We start from the raw sequence: 19,289 nt of genomic DNA on the forward strand, positions 1-19,289 counted from the left end.
GCGAAGCCATCCTGGAAACAGTGAGGGAACGGCCCCCACTGCTTTGGCCTTGGCCCAGAGACCCTCCTTCTGCCAGAGACCCTCAGATCGGTCCCACTCATGCTCACCCAGTAGACCATACGCACTCTAGCCACGCCCACCCAGTAGGCCACGCCCACCCTGGCCATACCCACCTGGCCCCTTGAGGGCAACCGCAATGCTGATGCGGCCCTCAATGAAATTGAGTTTGACACCCCTGGTTTAAGGGAATATGGTTTGAGCAAATCCACCTTGGGGTGGAAGTTAACTAACAGGATTCCTATGGTTCCAGAAGAATTAACTGGATATTGTGCTATTGCCTCAAAAATATAACTTGATGGTTTCATACTATCTAGTCAGTGCAATTATGAAATCTGCCTCTTTCCTAATTTCCTGAATGTGTTTCTACTTCATCCAGAACAGTGGAGACTAAATGTGGTTAAAAAGTGCAGAGTAGAGAGGACCAGCCTGGCACTGCGTGGCGCTCCTTCTCTACCGGCATAATTCAAAGGAGAGCTACAGGTACTACAGTATACTAGAACCCAAGTGGTTTTTGAGCAGATTTCTTGGTTTTTCAGTGCCTTCTCCATAGATTATGTAGAAGCCATTTAGCTGAATTTATAATGGTATCGTCAAAACAAGACACTTACTTTCTGAATAGTTTAGTCAGCAACTAAATAGTAATTTCAGTATGTATCTTCTCCATTATTTTCACCAGGTTTATCTATTATAGGAATAAGAGCAAAAAGTCTGATGAATTAAAGTTTAACAAAGTAATAGATTATTAGGAGTTAGAAATACCTTTGTTCCTATGAGCCTATTAAGTTATAGTCCACAAAATAACATAAATCTTTATGACATCATAGAACTTCTTTCCACTGTCTCTCAAATGAAAAAAAGAAGTTCCTGTTCTAATTAGCACATCAGCAAACAAGGAAGTCCCAAATAAAAGACTGATGAGTAATTATTCCAGGAATGCCGAAAAAAAGTCAAAACATCAAGATAGTTGAAGAAAACCAGTAGATTCTAATTCACGCACCCCTCCCCACATTTTCACTATATACATTCCTACAAAAGACATTTTTCAAGATTATTTTCTCTACAAAAAACAAGGGTGAGTTAGAAAAGAACCTGCGGTGAAAAATTGATGAATTTTAGAGGAACATGAGTCAGAAATATTTACTAAAAAAAATAAAATAAGTGTGTTTCACACAATTTTATCTTTCAGGAGCAATATTTTTTATTGCATTAAATAGAAGATAAAATTAATATAATCTCATCCTGTCCTCAGTCAAGGATCAATTGATCTGTTTTCATTAATATTTTATAGCACATCTTCATATATTATAGGCAGTCCTTGACTTACAACAGTTGATTTACTGACCATTCAAAGTTACTATGGCATTGAAAAAAGTAACTTAAGACTATTTTTCTTATGACCATTGCAGCATCTCCATGGTCACATGATCAAAATTCAGATGCTTGGGAACTGATTCGTATTTATGATGTCCCATATTTATGGTGTTTGCAGTGTCCCAGGGTCATGTGATCACCTCTTGCAATCTTCTTACAAGCTAAGTCAATGTGGAAGCCAGATTCACCTAACCATGTTACTAACTTGACAACTGCATTGATTCACTTAACAACTGTGGCAAGAAAGGTTGTAAAACAGGGCAAAACTCACATACTAATGCCTCACTTAGCAACGTAAATTTTGGGGTCAATGGTGATCGTAAGTTGAGCACTACCTGTACATGCATATTGACATGAGTGAGTCAATGGGCTACATATGCAATGTTGCCTTATTTTTCTTTACACCCTCTCTTTGTGAGCTGAGATTCAATTCCACTTAGTCTATTATGGCTTCCCCGTGAACCTGTAGCTGCTTCTTAGCAGAAACTTTGCTCATGCATTTGCAGGAGCATTAGGGTTGATGGGGATCCCAAATGGAAGTCTTTGAAAAGTGCTAGCAGGAGCAAGGCTTCCTAATCTTGTTACCCTCCCCATGGAGGCTTTGACACTGATGAAGGCTAATTTTGGTCAGGAAATTACAAATTGGTCATATTACCATATATTATAGGCATATTGCAGTTAGCAGTGTTTTGTTTTGTAGGGGTTAGGTTATGGTTTTATTCCTTTGCTTTTGCGTCATAATCTTGTAAAAACTATGGGTTCATGAAATACGTATATGTATACGTAGCTGCTTGAAGCATCTTATACTACATATGTGACTCTTTCATACCTTACAGGTTTAGCAATTCTTCTAACAGTAATATTTTGATTCTTTGTAGAACTGTCAAAGCAGCAGAACCTATACACACTCTCAGATATACATTTATACAGTACTGTATAGAAAAGGCAATCTTAAATTTATGCAAAATAATAAATATTACCAGTGGATCATAACCACAATGGTTTGTACAGTTCTCTCCCTTCTACATCTTTCCACAAAAAAACTTTCATTTATTGAAGCTGAAGTGCTATTGTAGCTTCTGTGTACAAAATATTTATAGCCAAATGTTTAATTTTCACTCTCATAGTTAAGACCTATAACTTTTGAATACTGACTAATAATGCCAACTTGTGCTACTCATTCACTAAGAACGTTCTTTAGAATTATATTGAATTGTGTTGCTTAATTTTGCCCTTTATTATTTGGAAATAAATCCCATAAAGTTCAATGGGAGTAACTGCCCAATATAGTCAGGAATGTATGCACATGACCTCTGAGAACAACATACTGAAATTCATGGAGATAGGCAAGTATTCTCCAAGTGTTTTGGTTTATATTTTTATACAATGCAGCCACTGTGATGAATAATCAGAGATGATGGGTTATGTAATCCAAAATATGGTTTCCAATTCCTGTTCTAGGAAAAAACAATTTTGCAACAAAAACACTGCAAACTGCTTTTACTCTTTTCCTCCTGAGTCCTGTCTACCTTTATATGGTACTGCAATTCCTCTTTCCAGTTGCATTCAGACACTTATAACACTTAGAAGTGTTAAGAATTCTAAGTTGTATCCTTTTGTCTTCCCTTGAATAAGGGTAAATAAATGTAAAAGCAAGGGCCCTTTCTACTTTAGAAAATGCCCTTGTGCCAGTTTCCATTGCCTATTCTGTTGCCTTTCATAGCTAAATTTAAAAAGAAGACTGTACATATTGCATTATCACCAATAATTTAAAACCTATAAGTGAGCTCTGGTTTTGTTGTTGTTTTCCCTTGTTTTCCTTTAAACAATTTCAAGGAAGAAATTTGGTTCTTCATCCTGCATCTCTGGGGGACCAGGCTTTCCTGATAACTCTCATCAGAATCCATCTGTAATCACTACCCATCGCCTAATGACAGTAATTAGGAACAGCAAAAAAAATATCTCAGGACTGAAAGAGCTGACAGAGCAAAGGGAACCAGATGTTGTTTGCACTTAAGGATGGGGGGTGTGTGTGTGAGAGAATTCCCCTGATAAATCAGCTTTTATTTCTTTTATTTAATATTACAATCATTAAGTCAGGCTCTGAAAGAGCATGGCAGCCTACACCCTAGACTGGGACTGATGAATTAGTACAGCTTGATCCAACCTGTATCCTTCAGATGTGCCCGAATGTCAGCTCCCCAAATTCCTAGCCAGCTGTGCTGCTTGGTGCCTCTTGGAAGTTTTACTTCTAACATATTTTGAGGGTCCCAAATTGACAAAAATTGACAGACTACAGCACTGTACAGGAAGAACTTATCTGACAGATGAAACAGAGGACTTGCAAAAAACATCACATCTTTTAACCACAAACTCGTTCACACAAGTAGCCATTATTTTGATTTCTTATTCCTGTTTTCTGATCTCCTGTATAATATTGTTATGGCAGGGGGCAAAATGATTGGTCCCTTGTTGCATCAGATAAATTAAGGATGCAGCTAGTCCTCAACATAAGACTGTAATGGAGCCTGCTGTTACAGTTGTATGTCATGATGGTCATAGAATGGGTAGTTGTGAGGCTCAAAAGAAAGATCAAGTCCAATTGAACTGATTTGTTGCTAATCATGCCTATGTACAGGAATCTTCTTAACAAATAGTTAGCACCTGCTTGGAGTTAGATAAATGTCAACAGAATTCAAGGGAAATTAGACATAGTTTGCTTGTGGCTACATAGGGATTCTAGGCTGATCTCTTCTAATTCCGCCCCGGGTTCTGCCACTCTTCTCCTACATGACTGACCCAATGTTATGTTTTTTTGTAGTTGCTGTTAAGGAACATCATGGTTGCTAAGTGAACACTGGTTGTTAAGTGAATCAATGGTTTGCTATGGGCATGGTTTTGCTGAAAGCCGGAAGTAAATGCCAGTTTTCAGCAAAACCATTTTAAAACATAGTCACATGACCATGGGGTGATACAAATGACAAGAATGTGACTACATTGCTGCAAAGGCCCCCAATTATCAGAACTTTGAATTCATGTCCCTTTTATAGGTCATAAGTCAAGAACTACCTGTAGATAAGCAAACAAGAACTAACCCCTTATATCTCCCCTCAGTTATAATCTCAATCTGATGCCTAGCAGATGTGTTGCATATTATCTTCTATTATCCTCTGCGGCTATGTTACGGGAGGAAAAGTATGGTGTGGTTGGAAGGGCTAAAGCTTCAATGATAGCCAAAAGCAATTTCTGGGGTGGAAAAGGAGAAAAATGTGTTTTTATTCTCCATTTGAGCTTCTACATCATGGAGAAGAGGTCTTCGGAGCTAAACCTCCCTCTGTTTCCAGTTCCTTCTAACCTTCAAGTGGGCAGCTCAGCGTTTGATGGATTATAAAAGTTATTGGTATGGCTATTGGCCCATTAGAAATTGCTGGTCATCATTTTGCTTTGTTGTACTTTTAATCTAATATACTTTTGTGTATCCTAAAATAAGAATTTGTTATGCCATGTTACTTTTCAAAGGGTTATGAATTTAGTCTTAGGAGGACTGAAGATACGTTCTTGCACTTGAATAAAGATAATCCTTAACTTATGACCATAATTGGGACTGGATCTTCCATCACTAAGTGATACGGCCATTAACTGAGTTGTGCCTGATTTTACAACCTTTTTTGCCACGGTTAAACAAATCATCAGAATTGTTAAGTAACTCAGGCAGTTGTTAAGTGAATCCAGATTTCCCAATGATAGAACATAGAATAATGGAAGGGACCTTGGAGGTCTTCTAGTCCAACTCCCTGCTTGAGCAGAAAACCCTAAACCATTTTAGATAAATGGTTGCTGAGTTTCTTTTTGAAAGCTTCCAGCACCCACAACTTGCTCAACTGTCGTAAATACATGCCAGTTGCCACGTGCCTGAATCTTAATTACATGACCATGTGGACGCTGCAGTGGTCATAAGTATGAGGACCACTTTTTTCAGTGTGGTTGTAACATCAAACAGTTATTAAATGAGTGGTCATAAGTTGAGGGCTATCTGTACATGAAAATATACATGCATAAAATTGGAGAGTTTTCACTTAGATGCTTTTGTTTGGCTTTTGGTATAATAATGTTCTGATTGAAGAGACACATAGAAAAAAAACTCAAATTAAAAACACAAGATTGTAAGTATAGTCTCTTTAGAAGAATAAACAAAATTAATTCTCACATTCCCCATCTTTTTCCCCTTGGTGGCTAATGTATGGAGGAGAATCGGAGAAAGTTTTTAGCAAGGGGAGAAAAGTATCACCTAGGAATACGGGTTGATGGAGGGATATGCTTAATATTTTTGAAAGGGGACAAGACTGTGTGTGTGGGGGGAAACAATAAGTCAAGTGGGTAGGGTCATGTCATAAATGAGAGAGAGCCAATATTCTTTATTTCTCTCCCCCCCACGATTAGTGGAGGGAAAATTATATTTTTAAATTAACTTACTTTAAGATTCATGCTGCAGGATTTTTGTGTTTCCTGTTTCAAAATAGCAGGAAACCGAATCACCTTTTTTTTTCATTTGGCAGGGTCTGGAGAGGAGACTTGCAATCCTAATCTCACCCCTTTCTAGTAGTACAAGTTTTTTCACTTCTAATGAAAAGTTCTGCCTGAGCCAATGTGGCACTGGCAATCTATCTTGAAATCTCTGAGATATTTTTATCTGGTGGTTTGCTTGCTTCCCCTGTCTGGAATTTGTGAGATATTAAAAGAGTTTTAAAGAACAAAAGGAGAACCAGCAGGGGAGAGATTGGCTGGCTGGTTCACTGAGTTGGGTGGAGCTATACTGTCATCCAAGATATATAATTAAGAGGCTGCATCATCTGAGTCTTCATCAAAAAAAATCTATCCTTACTTCTTCCTTAGAAAGTGGTGGTTGGGAAGTATGACGTATCATGTAATTGAATATATTTCAGTGGTGCCATTGTGCAATATAAAAGGAGAAGAAAAGATAATGCAATTCACAGCTTTATTTCACACCATAGTCTCTGTGAAAAAAGGAAGCACAACAAGTAGCAGAGTGGGTGCAAGGGCATTGTATTGCCAATTGCCTGAAAATCAAGCTTTAATGTGGTTTTGGAAATCTGGAAGCTTTGCTGGATTGCTTCCAGCCCTAGGCAGTTGCTCAGAAAGTTAGACTCCCCTATATTTACTGCAATCTTCTCCTACAGTGTCTTCCAGATATATTGGGATTGTATTTCTGGGACCCCAGCATATTTGGAAGGTACTACATTTGGGTAAATAAAAGTAAATGTAGGCAATTTTTGTTTATTTATTGTCCTCATTTCTACTTTGCCGCCATCCAGAGATGCTCAGCAGCTTACATGAAGTATAAAATTAAATAAAACACCTACAGGAATACAATAATAAAACAATAAAATCACAAAACCCAAACAGAAAAACAACACAATAAACAGAAGATAAATGTGTCTTCATATAATTAGTAAAAGGCTCTCAGCTGAGAGCTGATCTGACTGCTCAAAAATTGAATAATCAGATATAATCCAGTGAGTTAAAAAGAGTATTCAGAAGCATCCTGTGGTCATGTGATTACATTTGCAACCTCCTGTCGGCTTCCCCATTGACTTTGATGGCAGCAAAGGTTGGATGTGGCAATCAAGTGACTATGGGCTGCTGCAATGCTGCAACTGAGAGCTGGTTGCTAAGTGCCCATATTGGAATCAAAGGGACATTGAAATAATCACAACAATGAGAGCCCATTGTAAGTACCCCTCACTCAGTGCCATTGTAACTTTGAACAGTTACTGAACACATCGCTGAAGCAAAAACTACATCTAATTGGAAATAAATCCATTATATCCAACCGGATTCAGAACTCTGGACCATTTAAGACTTCTCTGGAGGAAAATATCTGAACAGGATATTTATTATTTGTTATATAAAACCATCCTCTCAGTACTGTAATTCTAGGATATTTTAATTATAATTGCAAAAATTATCACTTGATTCTGGACATCTCCTAAGTCATGGGTGACAAACTTGCCACGTCACGTGATGTGTCATGATGTATTACAACTTTTTTTTGCATTGCCAGAGCTAGGGTAGGCGTGGCCTCCATATGATGCAACTGGCCCACAGGCTGACAGTTTGACACTTCTGTCCTAAGTAGTTATTTTTCCAGTGTGTGAAATGCCATTATATCCTATTGTAGGGCTTTTCAACCTTTTCAACCATTGTACCACTTTTAGGATATGGCATCATCCGAGTACCACCAGTCGCCTAGCAAGGTGTCAAAAACGTGATGAGATGACCAAAAAAAAAGAAAAAAAAAAGAAAAAAGTGATGAAGTACAGGTAGTCCTCGACTTACAACAGTTCACTTAGTGACTGTTCGAAGTTACAATGGCACTGAAAAAAGTGCCCAGCAAGACACCTGCCTGCCCACCCTGCGGCGCTCTTCCTCCTGTCCGAGGTTTTCATTGTTGTGAGGATTTCTGTTGAGGATTGGCAGTGGTGGTGGGGTGGGGGTGGGGGGGGTGTTTGGTTTTTATTCCCTCCAGTGGTTGCAGCAGGTTTTGGCCACTTCACATGACCCTGGGACACTGTGACCATCATAAATATGAATCAGTTGCCAAGCATCTGAATATAAATCACAAGACCCTGGAGATGCCACAACATTCCAGCTGATTGGTGCTTCTTCCGGGCTCAGAAATACCAGGATCAGTGCCAGGCTCCAGCTGGAGCCTGGCACTGATCCTGATGCTTCCGCTGAGCCCTGACAGCCCTGCAGCTCCAGCTGTCTCTCGCTCAGGCTTGTGCGGTGCTGCCACCGGTTCAGCTCATTCCCCTCCCCCGCTACCACTTCTCTAGGATGGTCGCGTACCACCTGACAGGTGCCAATGTACCACAGGTGGTACCCATACCACTGGTTGAAAAGCCCTGTCCTATTGTCCCTCAAATATTTGGTCTAAAGTTTGTTCTAGTGACTTGCCATTAGTGGTCTTATGAATTTGGTTAGACACCAACAAGAGCCTCATCCGAGTAATAGAAAATTACTACCATGTCTAATTTTTTACAAGATTCTCCATTACCTTGAAATGGACTTGCAGACTCTATGAAAAGTTGCACAATGGCTGCTTTCTGTATTTTGGTGAGAGATGATACATGCCCTTATGTGTTGTTGGGCATTGAAATTTTGAAATCAAGAAACAGAAACTGGGTCAAGCCCAATACTCAAATGCTTTAAAATTTTCAGGCAATTGATTTCATTTCTTGTTTTTATGGGGCATATGTTTCGCCTATCGATGCAGATGGAGGAAACTGTCCTTATCAAGAGCAATGGAATCTTAATTATAAATAGAAAGCTCTCCATTTTGCTGTGAAGCAATCAGTTCTTTCAATTCTTCATCCAAACATTTGCTGACAGACTTGGGTAGTAATGGGTCCACTGATACAATATTAGCTTAATTTCACTCCTTTTTACAATTGCAGTCCTAACAGCAAAAATTTTCATATCTACTGGACAATGGAAGTGCATCTGCTTTAGAAAATTTTCCTATCAGAAAAGAAACTTTTGATAACTCTTTTGTTATCAATGCATAGGCTATCAATAAAGGAAAATAAAATTTTATCAAATGTTAGTTCTCCAGTGACTCAGTGCTCATTGTAAAATGTTGCTCTCTCTGTCACTTAAAGGTGCTATTACTAACCCCATTACTATTACTAAAGGTGGAAGCTTCATAGTGTTCGAGCAAATGTCATCATTTCCCCCAGCAACAAATGGAAAAAATGTGTGTATTGTTCTAAGAGATAACAGACGTCTCACCATCATTGAATTGTGCCTTTGGATATATAGAATTTGACCTTGTTTAAATGGGGAGAAAATGAAGAAAAGTTCTAAATAGTAGAAGTCTGAAATAAGAAATACACATAAAAAAGGAAATGAATCAGCATTCTATAGGGTACCCAGAAAAATATTATTTTAGAATAAAGTGGAGCAAGGGAAAGGGAAACAGCAAAGTAGAATTTTTGAGCAAAATGCTGGAAATCTCTGCCATAAAAGCATTTTGGAGACTGCAAAAGACAGCATCTCATTTGTTTAATTAATTAATAAGGCTACCCAACTCCATGACAACTCAAGACAGCATACAATTATAATAAAATCATTAGCAAAAATGATACAGATTGAAAACCACAGGCATCCAGAAAAAGAAAAATCATTCATTCTAAAGATAATACAACATGCAGGACCTACCACCCAATCTAACCTAAGATTTGAGGGAATAGTTAGGTTTTAGGAGCTCTTAAACACGATCAGAGTGGTAGCTAGACAGATCTCAGGGGACTGTTGTACCCTCAGGCAGGCACTGGGACAGAAAAGGCATATTTTCCAGATTCCAGCAGGTGACACAGTTCTAATAGATTGGACCTAAAACATGCCGTCTTTGCCCAATCACATGAGATGGACAGAAACTACGAAAGATACAGTTAGAGTTTCCCGGACAGGTTCCTTCAATATCCAGGCCTTTACCATGAAGGGTTTATAAGTAATAATCAGCACCTTGAATTGCACCTAAAAGCCTACAGGTAGTCCTAGCTTAACACCCTAATTGGGATCAGAATTTATGTCACTAAGCAAAGCAATTGTTACGCAAAATGTCCTGTAACTGCACCGCTTAGCAATGGCACTTCTGTTAGTACTGTGCCATCATTAGGTGAAGATCTCATACTTCTCCTGTCCTGCATGAACTGTCAGGTCTGTCATGCTGCTTCTTAGCTGGCAAACACACACACACACACACACACACACACAGACACACAGAGAGAGAGAAACAAAAAATATATGAAGTATAGTCTTCCAGGGGTGTTTTAAATGCTTACCCCTGTGTTTCAGTAGTCAAGTTAGTTCTGAAACCCGCTACCCCGTTAATCTTTTCATAGTACAAGTGCAAAGAAATTACTACCACTTTAATAGATGTAGAATAAATTGAACAGGAGACACACACTAAAGTAAGAAACAGTTCTTGATTCCAAACCAGAGCAAAGGTATAACTGGAAGATTGCAATACCTGGGTTGATATCTGTGCATACTGTTGATAGAAACCTGATCCGTGGACTGTTGCATGAGAATAGAGGAATCCTCAATTTATGTGTACTACACTTAACGATAAGATTCCCCACCAACTCTCTTTTTTCTGTTTGAACAAATGAAACAAACCTGTTTACCAGTTGATGAAACAATTGGAATCAAAAGACTGGAGGTCCCTGCGGATGGGGTGGGGGTGGGGGAACACAACTGTACCAGGTGGATTGAAAGGTGTGACACTAGCCAGCACAAGCCATCGGTCATTTTTGGATAGTACTGGTTACTATAATTGTTCAGTAAGCCCAAGGATGCAGAAAGGACAATGAGTCTTACTAATATTTCTCATATATGCAAACTAGGATTACTACTTCTAAAAAAGAGGAACAGGCTCAGCTTCATTGCCTGGAAATACTACCCACTTTCTTCATAAAATATCATCAGTGATATTTTCACTCATCAGTGGTTCACAATGTGCAAAGGCATAGTTTAAAATAATGTGTAAATCACTTACTGGATCTTTTTACCAGCTACAGTTAGAAAATTAGGCAGCCAGTTTGAGTGTAGTGGTTAAAGCACCAGGCTAGAAACTGGGAGACCATGAGTTCTAGTCCTGCCTTAAACACAAAGCCTGCTGGGTAATCTTGGGCCAGTCTCCTGTCTCGGTCCTAGGAAGCAGGCAATGGTAAAGTATTTCTGAGAGAGAGAGAGAGAGAGAGAGAGAGAGAGAGAGAGAGAGAGAGAGAGAGAGAGAGAGAGAGAGAGAGAGAGAGAGAGAGCTCATTGGAAAAGTTCTGCAGCATCTGCATAAAGATGATCAAGTCCAGCATTCTCTGCTTTTCATTAATGATTCTTGTTCTTTTCATTGACTAACCATTTGCATTTGAGCACCCTCCCATTCTTGTTATACAACAACTGCTAATACTGCAAGTAAAATACAATAAAGGTGGTTCTCATTTGTAATGGTGCTGAAGTCACATGGTTGCCATCTGTGATCACTGTGTGTTGCGGGGAGAGCACAGGGGGGGGGAGGCTCAGCTAATCTCAATGTACACATGTTGTACTTTGACAATAAAGGTTTGTTTGTTTGTTTGTTTGTTTATTTATTTGCCAGTTTCCAACAAGCAAAGCCAATGCAGAAGCCACCAAGAGTCACAAATGGCTACCCAGTAGTATCCTCACTTAACCATGGTGTGAGATTCACTTCAAGATGGCAACCAGAAGTGCTGAAATTGCTACCACTAAATGGCACAGTCATGTGACATTGCACTTTACAATCATGTTATTTAGTGATGGCAGTTCCAGTCCCAACTGTCATGTTAACAGAGGCCTACCTGTAAAACAATGGTGCCTGGATTCATCCAACATCATTCTGTCTAACCCACTTTTAAAATCTCTGTTGAAGTTGGTAAACCTCACAACATCTTTAATAGAGTCTTCAGCTATGCAGTGCTTAAAGATGGTTTTTTCCCCAAAGCCAGCTGGTAGGAATTGTCTTACTGGGAATTATTTCCCAAATGTTCTGTTTCTAACATGCCAAGAATAATGTTTTTAAAAATACCAAAAATTGCATAGCAACCATCAAGATTCCTCTTCTCAGGTAGGTTCACTATCATTCAAGGATTGTCTTGGATCATTCCCAGTTGTTCCCGTTCAAATCTGAGAAGCATACCACCAAAGAGCCAACATTGGCAGTGAAATCAGCTGATTGTTGGCAGGAGAAAACAAACTTCCTGCCGCTCAGCACACCATCTTCATAGGACTCCATCACTGGAGGCTTTTAAAGATTGAACAGCCATTTGTCTGAAATGGTACAGAATGCCCTGCTTGAGAAGGAGGTTGAATTAGAAGACCTTCCAACTCTGTTATTCTGTAATCCTGTAGTTCAACTTTTCCCAATATAATGCTTTCAAGCACCATAGTTCTATTACTCCTACCGTATGAACTAGAAATTGAAATTCAACACTTCTGAAATACGTCAACCCAGGGAAACTTGTATTATTTGGGTCAAGAATTACGGTACATTTTGCCAGTGCCAAAATACTAGGCTTCAAATGCAGAGAAAAAGACACTTCCTTGCAAGAACACTTTCCCTGGAAAGTGATTGTTTTCTCCCTCTGCACCTAAGAAACACTATCTGTTTATGTATGAAAAATTTATGCCACACAGAGAACAATTCACATTCTTGGACATGTTAAACAATATCTGTCATTGTATATGGTACACGAAAATGACAGTGTCTACTATAGATATTCTTGAATATCTGAGGTTGTTTTAAACACCATTGTTTGGCCAATGCTTTATTTTGACTAAGAAACTAAGAAATAGCTAGAATTTTTATGTGAACTTGGGAAAAGGAAAAAGTGCATCAAAATTTATTATATGAGCTTCTTACCCAAAGTACAGTTGAATAAAATCAGACCTGAAGTGCAAAACGGAAGGTGCTCTGAAAAGAACAAAGGCAATGTACTGCTGATTTGTCCAACAGAAGATTGGCAAATAGGAATTGGAGATCAGTGTGTGGGTCTCTTTCCCCTAGGTCAGGGGTAGGCAACCTTGGCTCTTTTATGACTCGTGGACTTCAACTCCCAGAATTCCTGAGCCAGCTATTCCTGAGCCAGCTATGCACCTAGGTCAGGGGTAGGCAACCTTGGCTCTTTTATGACTTGTGGACTTCAACTCCCAGAATTCCTGAGACAGCATGGCTCAGCTTGGAAACCTCTCCCTTTCCCCTCAGCATGGCTGGCTCAGGAATTCTGGGTGTTGAAGTCCATGAGTCATAAAAGAGCCAAGGTTGCCTACTCCTGACCTAGATGCATCATGATAATATATGACTCATATAGAACTATACATGATTTCATATTTTCATGTAATGACTCAGTACTGTAACAAGCAAGCATTTATTTAGTCATTAAAGATTTATTTGGTTATGCTTTCTTCTGCTTTATCCTTGGTGAGATTCCTGTGTGGAGTAGGATACGTCTTCTCATCTTCAACCCAATTAACTTTGAAAAAAGATACTCCTTAACTTTGAGATGGTGTCTTTGCCACCTGATATGAAGAAAGAATCCTTAACCTTGATGGTTTCATTCTTGACGAATTTCCTCAACTCAGTCCAACAAAATAGAAATTTGTCCTTCTTGTCTTTGGTAAAATCCAGGGAGATAAGACCATTGAAAAGCAGGTCTACTTACTTATGGTTCAAATGTTGTACAAGCTATGCAGAAAGCTCCAGGGAAATGGAATGTTGATGCAGACCTAACCAGGAGGATGTTACATGTTTGCTAGCTTTAAAAAGATCTACTTTCCATCATTTATCTTTCGTTCTTTGTCTTATTGTATTCTTCCACATTCTGGAATATCCATTGACTGCTGTCTAATGTTTATTTAATGTTAATAATTGTCACGTTAAAATATTGTTGTAAAGTCTAATTGACGTTATTCAGTTATCAAAACAGTTATCTGTTATTTTCTTATACTTGCAAAAGAATTTTAAGTACTCATACTGTGTGATCATTGTTTCTGAATCCAAAAGAACCGTTACCCAACACTGGGGACAGAACAGAACAGGACGGTGGGAAGTGGAATATACATGCAGACTAGATATTAAACAGGCCTAGTTGAGTGTAATGATAATCTAGTATGAAACTCACAGAACACAAGAGAAGGCTGACTCTGGATTAATACTTCATTTTTTCTGTATAGTTATTTGCCATCATTTACAATTCAGCCCTGCTATGCTGCTTCATTGTGGTGATGAGATGATACTGGGCTGAAAGAGCAAAAATGAGAGAGTGCATGCCAAAGCATGAAAGCCATCCCAGTTGCCTAGCTAAAACAAAGAGGCAGCAATGATACAGGAAAATGCTGGAGGTAGATGATCATTTTTGTGACAATGCCAAAGGCATCATTTCATTCTGTGAAGGAGAAGGCGAACAGAAATGATTTATAGGTTGATAAGAAAACCAGATGGCTAGATAGTATAAAATGACTGATGATAAAATGCTGGATGATGGACCCTCAGGTCAGATGGCATTCAACATGCTACTGAGTAAGAGCTGAGGCTCTTTCACAGTACTACTGGTGTTTATGATATGGCCAGATTAAAGTCTTCAGGACCTTTAGTTCCTGATGTTGCCATGCAGGAAAAGAACATCCAAAGCTGCAAAGACAAAACTACAGTGAGAATATGGAATACAAGAAGCATGAAAATGGGGAAACTTGATACAATGTAACATAAAATGAATCAACCACACGGGTTGACTCTTAGGCATCGGTGAATTGAATTTATTACACAGAACATGAAAAGGAACAGCACTGTTTTCATAATCAGGAAGAATACAGGATATCAAAGGCAATTCAATGCTTTTGATAACTGAATAACATCAATTAGACTTAACAAGAATACATTAACATGACAAATATCCAAGTTTATACTAGCCACAGGTGCAGAAGTGACCAATGAGTTAAATGGTTAAGTTCAATCTAAAATCAACAAAACATGCAGGCAATGTCAAGGTCAGAAATAACAAGGAGCAAAATGTGATTGGATTGTATGGTCTCAGAAAGGAAGCAAGAGAACAAATGATCAATTTCTGCCAATCTAATAATTTGTTTGTTGGTAAAACAAATTTCAGACATTGAAAACAATACTTATATATATAGATCATGGCCAGATGGAATACACAGAAATTGACTATATTATTGTTTAAGGAGTGAGGAAGAGCTCAATTATAACAGCAAAGATGTGGCTAGGAGCTGATTATGAAATATTATTATGAACTATTCATATGCATGTTCAAGTCAAGCTAAAGCAAAAGAAAAATCAATTCCATAACATGGTCTTGAACATGCTCTTTTTCAAGTAAAACTTTAGCAATTCTTTTGATTCTGAATGTCATTGATAGCAAACCAGAGAAATTGTGGAATGACATCAACGAAGGAAAGAAGACAACCATCAGCAAGGCAAATCAATTCAATTATAGCAGCAATGAATAAATCATTGGAAGACTTTGAAGGGTCAGGTTGAGGATAGATTATTCTGGAGAAGTCTGTCTATGTGATCACTAAAAGTCAACAATGACTTAATAGCACATAATCATTATTATAGATCAGGCATTACATCTAGAGTGCCATAATGTATAATCAAAATTCAGGACCCAAAGCAAATACATCAAGGCTCACTGCAATGTTTATTAGACATCATGTAATGGAGGGGATCCCATACAAATAAAGGAATTGCACTGATATTTATACATTTCAGAAAGAAGAGGAAAATGATGAAAGAAAGGAACATGCATACATGTTCATAAGTAATAACCTAATAAAGTTCAATTAACTTCTTGCCCTTCTACTGTTACTATCTTCATAAAAAGAGAATAATTATCTTAGTAAAAGAAACATGTCAATAGGTTGCGATAGGAATATTTTGATGATTAGCTAGCTGCTGCAAGCTAGGCAATCCAAGGTCACATTCTTTTGTTTTATTATTCTATTTGTTTATGTTTCTATTCTATTAACATACTCCCATTCATCTGAAAATGTATTTTCCTCACAACAATATGCTCCTTATAGGGCCACTTTTGAACAGTGCTCAAAAATTGTGATAAATCCTGAATTTGGTGACCTGACTGTTAATAGGGGCTACAATGAGCAAAGATGTAGCTGCCTTATTGAAAGAAAATACTAAGTACTAAATCACTGGTGATTAACTTTAAACCCCAACATTGCTTGAAAAGGGATCACATTTTCTCTCATACAGACTTCTCATCTATTAAAATTCCCTTTTAGATGCATTATTTCATCCTAATAGAGGAGAATATGTTACCTAGTTGGGTAATAAAATGTCTGCAAGGCAACAATCAAGGACTTCGGTGTTATTTCATCTCACTGATTTTGTATTAATATTGATGTGAGACAGGTTGAGAGGAGAGGCGGGACCACAAGTGTATTATGATTTCAAATAGTTTCATGCATTTATAGTCCATATAACTGCATCCCTGAATCACTCTCAAACTGTAAATTGTGCTTGATGCATAATCATGAATTAGAATTATCTTTCTTGTAAATGCAACTTGAACATACTTCACAGAACTAATACCTTCCCATATTGAACAACACTGTCCATCTTCCTCCACTGACTTTTGGTTAGGGTGATGGAGAAGTAGGCCACTATATCTGAAAAATTTTGAGGTCGGGAAAGTTTATGCTCCAAGACACAGGTGCTAAGTAGCCACCATGGTTGCTCTTTCTGCCTGCCTGATTCCAGCTGCATGGCCTCCACATGCTTACAGGCTTATATATGACAAGTTTGTGTGTTCAGTCCTCCTGCTAAAGGCAATGTCATAAATCATCTTCAGTGACTTGGAAAGACATCATGTATCCTCTAGGAAGATTTCTTATAGGAAGCCAGGAAGCAGCACTGCCTGTACTCCTTCTTGCTGACCTGTCTATTCAAGTCTTGTCCAAGTAAGGAACAAATTCATGATCCAGAATGGCAAGCGGGGGGGGGGGGGGAGAAACCTCCCAGAAATCCTGAATTTCTCTCTGCACCTAACCAGCAATGATAGCTCACTGGAAAGAAACTTCCAGTTGCTTAGTAACAAGAAGGCCATGGCCAGCAGCCAATACGAAAACAGAAGCAACAGCCTATCTTTCCAGTATGGGGCTGGACAACTGCACTTGGCAAACTATTCCGCACAACCAGCATATAGCAGTAACTTAGTCACCTCAGAAAGAAATTATGACAAGGAGAAATTATGACAAAAATAAGGGTTTAATTTTTCTGGTGATTCAGCTGGTCCAAAAGAACTTCTTCTCTACTGATCATGGGCTTTCATTTTCTAGAAATCATTCTGTGGCATTGACTAAGTTAATTCAAGACTTAGTTTCCCTACCTGCTAGAGATTAAAGGAATTACTAAGATTTCTTCTTTGCTTTACTAGCTCAATGTTTCCTGTAGGCTGCTCCTGAAATACTAGATGTGTTATTAAACCCATTAACAATCACTGCTTTTAGATATTTATAACGTTAATATAGCATAGTAACTAATAAAATTTAAATTGAACTAATAGAGCAACCAGTTCATGAAATGTGCATAATAAAATGTTTAGATGATGAGAAGCAATGTGCTATTATGGATTTTTATTTTGATATAAGAGAAAATACTTTTATTATAAGAAAGAAAAATTATATTTGGGAAGCAATACCTACTTCATTCAAATCTAGCAAATGATAGAGAGAAACAAGAAGTAGAATCCTCTAAGTCAGGCATGTCAAACTGCTGGCTTGTGGGCCGAATGGATCATGCTGAAACTGCACCCACCCCATTGCCGGCAGCGGGGAAAAAAGTCACGATATGTCATGTGACATCACGTGATGTCACGAGTTTGACATGGATGCTCTAAGTATTCCTTGTACTTTATTAAATCATGGGTCTTTTTTAATAATATATTTTATTAATTTTTTAACGTGGTCACCTTAATATTTGGTAAACAGTGTGTTGTCTGGGTTTACATTTAAAAAAACATTCGCTAACAATTGGTTTCTATGATCTATAATCCACATAATAGCTTTACTTGATTTCCTCTTCTTCCCATAATGTTCTCTTTTACCAACCTTAAGTTAATACAATTCTTATTGTTTGATAGATAACAACTGAATATATATTTTTTTCTAATATTTCCGCAAATAATGATCACATCAATATAATATTTCTTTTCTATCTAGTCATTCTGGTTGCCTCATCATAGATCCCATTTACAGTTTTGTTTACATTTGTTTTTCCCACAATATTCAAGACATTCTTAGTGGTTAAGATTTTCTCAAAGTTAATTACATTTAAATATTTGATTCTATTTTTTCTCATGTAAACGATCCCATAACTTTCACCTTACTTAAGGAATAAATAAGACTAAAAAAAGAGAAAAAAAGAACAAGAGTAAAGAGGGATAAAAAGATAGTATACTACTGAAAGTCCATTTTGACCAGTCTTTTTATTTATCTTCAAATTTGTCTTGTGGTCTTAAAATATAAGTTGCCTTTTCCAAAATCAATATTTCTTGTAAATTTTTTCCCACTTGGGTTAAATCATACTTCTTTGTTGTGTTAAGTTCCATCTTTGAGTCTTTATCCTCGAATTTGTGTTCAGTTATCTGTTTTATCTGCTCCTTCTCTATTGTTATCCTGGGATTTTTTTGGTTGTAAAGTTAAATTGGAGATGAATTGGTTTATGTTTTCAAAGTTATTTTGGATTTCTTTGTGGTTTGAAGTCATTGTTGTTTGAATTAGTTGCAGCATCTCATATGTTTCCTCTTGAAAGGTATTTATTTTTTCTTGAGAAGTTCTTTCTGCAAGTCTCTGATTTTCCATAGTGGTCCAGAATCGAGGTTTTCTTTTCTCTGCAAATAGCTTTAGAGTCACAGTTTAGTAGATATTTATAATCCAAAAAGGTTCAAAAAGGTTTCCTGAAGTTTATATTCCTCTCTTTGTCTGCAACCCAAATTGGTTTTTTTTTGTCACAGCTGTTCTCTATTGTTGTAGCTTTGAAGGTCACAAGCACAGATTAGTTTTTCCCCAGATTTTACCAAATCCTGTATAAAAACCATAGCAGTCATAGTCTTTATCCACCACTAGATGTCAGCACCAGTTTATTTTTCAAATTATCAAAATAGAAAATTGCCTTTAAAATGAGAATCTTAACCATTCATCAATTCCAAACTTATCTAAATTTAGGTTTTATATTCATTTCATTTCATTTCTGTATGTTTTAGTCCTCCATAAAAGGTTTA

This window comes from Vipera berus (assembly GCF_964194415.1).
Source record: "Vipera berus genome assembly, chromosome: 6".
In the NCBI taxonomy this organism is placed as follows: Eukaryota; Metazoa; Chordata; class Lepidosauria; order Squamata; family Viperidae; genus Vipera; species Vipera berus.